This window comes from Scylla paramamosain, chromosome 7 (genome assembly GCF_035594125.1).
Source record: "Scylla paramamosain isolate STU-SP2022 chromosome 7, ASM3559412v1, whole genome shotgun sequence".
Lineage (NCBI taxonomy): Eukaryota > Metazoa > Arthropoda > Malacostraca > Decapoda > Portunidae > Scylla > Scylla paramamosain.
The window spans coordinates 31555261-31563115 of record NC_087157.1 but is presented as its reverse complement, the minus strand read 5'-3'; the positions used below and the strand labels follow the sequence as shown (position 1 = coordinate 31563115).

Here is a 7855-nt window from a genome sequence, read left to right as displayed (position 1 = left end):
CAAGAACAGTAAGTTGCTCTCTGCCAACGAAGCACAAGCAGCGTAGGTGGGCTCGGTGTAGGCTTCTCACTGTTTTCTACAATCATTAAACATATGGATGCCCGTGACATGTTGCACCGTGATTAGGATTGAGAGGAGTGCTGTGGGCGCCAGCCTGCTCCTGGCACTGCCCTGTTAATCTGACACTACATCACTTCCGGACGAAACCACACAACTTTGTAATGTATCTATCTATCTATCTATCTATAATATATATCTATCTATAATATATATATATATATATATATATATATATATATATATATATATATATATATATATATATATATATATATATATATATATATATATATATATATATATATATATATATATATATGATTGATTCTTTCAAGTGAAGCTAATATAAAAGTTCGCGATTATGAAGCACATGATGAACACGAAAAATAGCAAGGCAATAATTTCACCTAATAAAGACTGGCATGCATCATGGGAACTAATTGTTCAGCGTTAAAGTTATATATTAAAAAAAAAAAAAAGTAGGGCTTATAGAACCGAGTGTTAAAGATACACATTCATCACAAGAGTACATGCTGGTAATTTGCAGCACACAACTATTTATATTTTTCAGTATTATTTGTTGGTCTTTTAAATTTACCTTGACGAATAGCAGCGTCACCCTCGCGTCCATCAGGCGCGGACAATAATGACCAATACTGCGCGTCAGGAGGCATGGAGGGGCGGGGCCTGTGTGTCAGTAATTAACCAGCGGGAGGCCTCACGAGGGGAAGGGATGAGAGTTCATCCATTAAGTCAATATGAATAAAGGATGCACAGCACTTTTATTTATGTTCATGTTAGTTGTAACTTAATAAAGGATTCTGGTGTTGGGCAACTTATTTCATTTAGTAGGCCAGCAGTGGCGCCATACATCGGTCTGGCGGCGCGGTGATGTAGACACCATTTGGTGCCGATCATTTTTATTAACGTACTTTTGGCTGATTCGGCAGCCACGAGTCTGGCGGTGCTCGGCCGCCGCCACGGAGATTCGAAAATGATACAATAACATAAATACTTGTGTTCCAAAGTGTGCCCTAATGTCTTACCACTAACAACATGATTACTGATATATATATATATATATATATATATATATATATATATATATATATATATATATATATATATATATATATATATATATATATATATATATATATATATATATATATATATATATATATATATATATATATATATTTATTTATTTATTTATTTATTTATTTATTTATTTATTTATTTATTTATTTATTCATTTATTTATTTATTTATATTGGTATTGATAGGCTTGTTTGTTCATCTGTGAAATTCTCACTTATCAACAACCCTCAGGTATTCATTCCAGTCGACAGCATGCACAGTGCAACAAATACCGTGTTGGAGTCAAGTCGCCGCGGCTCTGCAGGAGGACAGGTCCAGGCTCCCACACTGGCCACACACTCCTGCCGATGCGCGTGACCCGTGACCTTCTCCCACCAAATATTTCCACATTTCTGGAATTACGTACACCACAAATAAGTGTTTTCATGACACACTCGTCGAGTTCATTCATTCCACAAAACAAACAGAAAACTAAAATTCGGAATGCTTTGTAAATATGCAGTCAGTCAAATGAAAATGGAATCAGGAATCAGGGAAAAATATTTATGAATCAACATTGAAAGGCTGGAATGGTAATGACAACATGATACATATTTACTACATAATAGCAGATTAACATTATAAATATTTCCTTTTTAATCTGCGTGTGTGGAGAGGGAGTGGTGACCAGTGGCGGGAGGGGAGAGTGGGCAGATACAAGAGGGGAAGAGGGGGGACCGTGAGGGCATGAAACAAACAAGTGTTGCCAGATAACTGATGAATTGACAAGCGTGAGATGCGGCGGTGGAAGAGAGAAGGGGAGCAGGATGAAGGGGCCGTGGAGAGGAGGTGGAGGAGACAGATGGGGAGAGTTGTGAAGGCGAGACGTGGAGAGGGGAGAGATGAGGGAGCGAGGGAGAGAGAGGAGGAGGAGGAAGGGGAAAAGGCATAATGCGGACAGGAAGTGTAGAGGCAAAATGGTAATGGCGAGAGGGGAATGGTGAAGGGCAGGGAGGTGGTGGTGAGGTGCGGGGAACGGTGTACAGTAATGGGTGTGGTTTAAATGAAGACAGTGCGGCCGCCACAAACAGGAGGGCAAAAAAATGACGTAATCTCCCTTTCCCTTCAGGTGTGTTGGTCTTCATAAAACTGTGCCCATCAGATCACGGTGGGCGGGTTTCAATCAGTCTTTCGCGTGGCTGCAGGGGGAACTGTAGCGGCCAGCCAATATCCAGCCTTTGCCTTCACGTCCAACACAGATTACATGGCATACATTATTAATGAAAATACAACACGAGTTGCTTTTGTTCACTGCCGGTTTGTCCTTCAAGGGTGATGGCTGCCAGGCGCTCCCTTGCACACACGTCAACAATTAGAAACGAACTTGGGGGTGGTCGTAATATATATTGTACTTGTTTGTCTGTTTATATATCAAATTATCTATTCATATATCTACTTATATAATTATCTATTTATATATCTATTCATATTTTTCATCTGTCTACGTATCTTTTCATTATACACACCTACCTATACACTTATCTATTTATCTATCCATCCATCTGCTGCTGAGAAAAAGCTAGTGCCAGAATAAGTATCAATCCTTCGTTTCCACCAATATGATCCTTGGTAAGCAGCAGAGGTTTAATCACGAGGAGCAAGGGAGCTAAAAGACAAGAAGAAATTGCCATCCCAAGACCTCAGTTGTACACCACTTGCATCCTCCGCCGCGCCACGTCGTCTGCGAGTCGGTAAGTTAGTAGCGCAAGGAAACCAAAAATGAGGCGGCAACAACCCCATTCAACGTCCACCACCCACCACCCATGCCTCTCCTTCCTCTCCCCCTCCATATCCATACAACCATGGAGGCATTAACTCTACGCCTGCACCCCTCGCCATGCTGCATCCTCCCTCTTCCCATTCCACTGCCTCCCTTCCATACCGCCCCTTCCCATTATTCCCATAGTCCCCCACCATTCCCTTCCTCTACCTCCCTAGTCCCCCATCCAGAGTCATCCTACCGCAAATTGACTTTCTCCAAAATAGGTCTATAAATAATAAAGTGTACAGATTTCCAGCAGCTGTTCGCTCTTTGCCTTCAACCATCTGCCTCATTGTCACTTAAAACGCGGTGCCAGTGGCCTTTACAGTATCATACTCACCGCACACGCTGCCGCTGAAAGGTTCTCTGCGCTGCCTCAGAGGTAACGGCAAACATGTCTTTTCTTCCTCAGATTTGGCCAGTGTCCTATCGCGTGTTCCCTCCAGCAGACAGGTTCGTGGCCTCATACTGAACCCATCACTGCGACCTCACCCCCTCCTGTGCCGCACTTCACACGCTTGACTCTACAGGCTTGCATTAATTTTCTCCCACCGCAATCAGTACCGCGCCGACCATTGCCACACGGAATCCCCACATGTGGCTAATCAGCGAGACAGCTTGGGAGGGGGTCGAGACTAAATGGGGTCGCCATATGCAGGACCAGCGCACGACTGTTATCTTTGTGGCGGTGCCTTTCCGGGGCCCTGTTCTAGCTCTGGCCAAGCCGATTCACAGAACTGTACACATCGTTTGCATGCTGTTCATTCCTTCGCACACAAGAGTCCTGCCACGTCTAGGAAAATATTCATGGAGGCACTGTTTACTCCCGCCGGATAATGGTGCCTCTGCTTGAGTGGTTTCCATGCTCCGCCACCAAAGACTCGAGAACTCGCCTTACAAAACTCAGACCGTGCAGACGTAGTGCGTGCTATGGGAGGCCGTGCCGCAGCGCCGCCACCACGCTTCTCCGTGCCAACGACTGCCGCGCGAGTACGGTGGTCAACATTAAACGTGATATTCTCTTTTTCCTTCACACTTCCCGTGTCTTGATGGCAAAGAAGAAACGATGAGTAACTGTGCAACAAATTATCATTATGGAGAAACAGAGAGGTTAAAAAAAGAAGAGCTTTAAAAATATCGCCCTTGTGTGTCGCGCCGTCACTGAGTGGTTGGAAAGCGGGAAGAGCCTGCTCACGTAAAATGCCCTCCCTCGCCCCGTCAGCCTCTACCTCCTCCCCACCTCCCGCTAGGACATTGTACGTACCGCAGTTTCAACTTTTATCCGAAACAGGACTAAAGTAAACAGATTTCCGGCAGTTGTTTGTGCGCTGCCCTAGGCCAGGTAAATGCGTGAGTGCCATTTAGGCAGCGAGGCGAGCAGGTTGGAACACACGCCTGGCAAGCCTGAAATGCAAGAAGGCTTGTCGACACGATCACTCACACGTGTAGTGGTGGAACACTTTTCGGATCAGTGTCGAAGCACGGGGACGAAGCGTCATGCCAGCTGCTGATGAGCGACCAGCGTGTCTACAAAGAACATTTCAGGAACGGTCACTGTGGGGCAGACTGCACAGCAAGGGATGTGTAAGACTCAGACACAAACAACAGTCATGAACAGTTACATTACTCTTCGTTCTGTCGCTTGGAAAAAAAAAAAAAAGTGAACTGTGTAGGTGAACATGTGGTTCCGGAACAAAGCATGTGGAGGCGATGGTCAAAGATTCAGTGGCATGCAGTGTGTCACAGACCAGCGTGGGTGGCACACAACACCTCCAGCATTTAACTGTCCGGGGTGTGAAGGCTGTTTGATGATTCTGCCTACGTGACTAGTTTTCGAACACGTTTCGTCGCCATGCTCCGACACCTCGCCACGGGATTGTCTGTGCTTAGAATTAGAAGGCTTACCTACTGGCATGTCCTTAGGTCTATGTTTTGCACCTACATCATTACTGTATTGGTATCCACTACGATTATTACTATTACTGATTTAGTTAGTAGTAGTAGTAGTAGTATCAAGACTGCAATGAGACAGACTGAAGTGTCTCTGGGAGCGATCCGTGACAAAGATGGTGTCAAGGTGAGGAACTTGCTATTACCGAGTGTCACCAACAGCAGTGTCGAGCGAGGCACAAACATGTTGGTGGCAGTAAATCAAGAAGGTATGGACGGCAAATGTCCTCTGGCAGGACCACTTCCAAAGTGACGACTTCAAGAAGTGTCCTCGTCACTCCCTCAACTTTCTGTGCATGAACTTTTTCACCATCTACAGTTTCAAATCTAATTTCCTATTAGCGGAGCACCACATCTCCAGGAAGAAATAATCTAATTTGTAATCTGCAGATCTGTCACGTTATGGAGTAAAAGCTATTCAGATGCTTTCACTGACCGCTATTAACTCAGTAAGAAGCAACAAAACACGGCAGACATTGTTGAGCTGTCTCAAGCTGTGGATAGCAGGAAATATTTTTAGCAAAGAAATCACTCTGCAATACGTGAGACCAAGATCCCATTACTCAAAAAGTCCCAACTCCTGAAGAATAGTTGTCTTGTAGAGAACTGCAGCACTGCAGCAGAAACCCGTGAAGGCTGTGCAGTCCTCACAGCGTGTGAGTGGAAGGGAAAGGGTTCACTTCACCATGAGGGACCCTTTCTTAAACACTTCGGCATCTTACCCAAGCTACATTAAACAGGTTGTAGTGAAAATCGAGTTTTTAAAGACGTGTTCATGATTCTAATGATAGTTAAAAATCGTCAGCCGGTAATAAGAAAAGCACTTATGGAAAACAGACTAATAATCCCTGTAATATTTAAAAACAGTCCCGGTGAGAGAACAAAGACAGGGAAATCATCTTTTTATACACTCGTCTCTTTCTCACCTATGCAAGATCTATACACAACAACACAGTCCCTCCTTCCCGCCACCACCACCACCACCACCACCATCACCGCCACCACCACCGCCGCCGTCGCCACCAGTTGGACAAATTGCTATTAATCTGGTAATGGCGCAGAAGCAGACCGAATAATCTCCTGGTGTGTTGTACTAATGGAGTGCGCGCCGCTTGATGCCTCGCGTGAAGTGTCGGCTTTTTCTGACTTTGTGTTGCGAGTCTTCCTTTGAGTTACTGAATTATTCTTCCATCTAAGCTTCGTATAATATTGCTTAAATGAAGAGAGAGAGAGAGAGAGAGAGAGAGAGAGAGAGAGAGAGAGAGAGAGAGAGAGAGAGAAATATATATACAAACAAGAGGAGTGGGAGAAGAAAAGGTGAAGGAGGAGGAGGAGGAGGAGATACGCAACAGTAGCAAACATGAACAAACGAACAAACAGACAAATAATAAATAAAACTAACATTACATCATACACTGAATTCTCTCTCTCTCTCTCTCTCTCTCTCTCTCTCTCTCTCTCTCTCTCTCTCTCTCTCTCTCTCTCTCTCTCTCTCTCTCTCTCTCTCTCTCTCCCTGTGTGTGTGTATGTATGTGTGTGTCCAGAAAACAGCTTTCTGATCGATGTGCACAAAAATATTCAATCACCACAGTTGTCTGAAATATTGTGGACGTTTTAGGGGGACAGAGCGGTGCCGCAGAGGAGGAAGAGGAGGAGGAGGAGGAGGGAGTAAGGAGAGAGGGAGGGACGTCAGGCAGAAGGAAGGGAGAGGAAAGGTTTTGCAAGGAAGGAAAAGTGAGGGATACGTACACTGGAGGAGAGTGGAGATAAGGGATAAACCTTGATGCAGGGAAGGGGAGAGAGAGAGAGAGAGAGAGAGAGAGAGAGAGAGAGAGAGAGAGAGAGAGAGAGAGAGAGAGAGAGAGAGAGAGAGAGGTGGTGAAAGACTGTAAAGTTGATGGAAGGAGAGTGAAGGAAGGAAAGTAAAGGTGACAGGATGGAGGGACTGAACTGAGTGTTGGGGTGATGGAAGGGAAAAAAAGAAGAAAAAAAAGAGAGACGTGTAAGGGGGACGAGGACTGAAGAGAAGAAATATCTGAAGTGTATGAAAAGGAATAAGAGAAATGGAAGGGGAAAAAGACACCTGAGGATGTACAATTGGAAGATATAGAAGGGACAAGAGGAAAGAAATGGCTCAAAGATTTGGAACAGGAGTGAAGGAAAGGAGTATCTGAAGGGAGTGGAAGGGAAAAGGAGCTGCAAAGGAAGAAGAGGAAAGAGGAACTAAAGAGGAAACAGTAAAGTATAAGCAAACAGGGATGGGAAGAAAGGGAAAAACTGGAAAAAAGCTGAAGGTATTGAGGAGGAAGGGGAAAGAAGGGAAAGAAGCTGAAGGAACTGGAAAGGAAGGGCACCTAGGGAAAGGAAATTGAAGGAAATGGAAAGGAAGGGAACGGAAGGAAAGTGATGGTTTGAGGAGACTAAACAAGGTGAAGACTGAAGGGAAGCCATGGATGAAGGGAATGGAACGGAAGGGAAACGAAGGGAAGGATTGGATGAAGGGAAGCGAAGAGAAATGGGTGGTTGCAAGGAATTAAACAGGTTGAAAACTGAAGGGGAGGCATGGATGAAGGGACAGGAAAGGAGGGAAAGCGAAGGGAAGGGATGGCTGAAGGCACTGGACAGGGTGAAGAATTAAAGGGAAGGCATGAATGAAGGGACTGGAAAACAAAGGGAAATGGACGATTGGAAGGGACTAGACAGGGTGAAAACCAAAGGGAAGACTGGAAAGAACTGGAACGAAAGCGAAGGAAAGAGAAGGGATGGATGAAGGGACTGGGGAGGCAAAGAGGTCAAGGGGGGGGAGGGTAAAGTGGTGGAGGGCGGGAGCGTGTTTGACCCGAAAACAATCACGAATTTTTCCTTGTTTTGTTCCAGGACAGCAAACACCGAGGAGAGCGACGAGCATCAGGAAGGTTGACGTCACACTGATGTCACCACCAC

At 45.0% G+C, this 7855-nt stretch overlaps 1 long non-coding RNA gene across 2 annotated transcripts in view; it reads right to left on the bottom strand.

Annotated features, from left to right (window-relative positions):
• LOC135101846 (uncharacterized) overlaps positions 1–5956 on the bottom strand; it is an 8719-nt gene extending 2763 nt beyond the window's left edge. The window contains exons 1-2 of one of the 2 annotated variants that reach the window (XR_010269406.1): positions 3303–5956; positions 1434–1553 (exon numbers count right to left, since the gene is read on the bottom strand). This is a non-coding gene — a long non-coding RNA (uncharacterized LOC135101846). The remainder of the gene's footprint in view (positions 1–1433; positions 1554–3302) is intronic. The other variant, XR_010269405.1, reaches the window with a different exon arrangement.
• Between the last annotated feature and the right edge of the window lie 1899 nt (positions 5957–7855).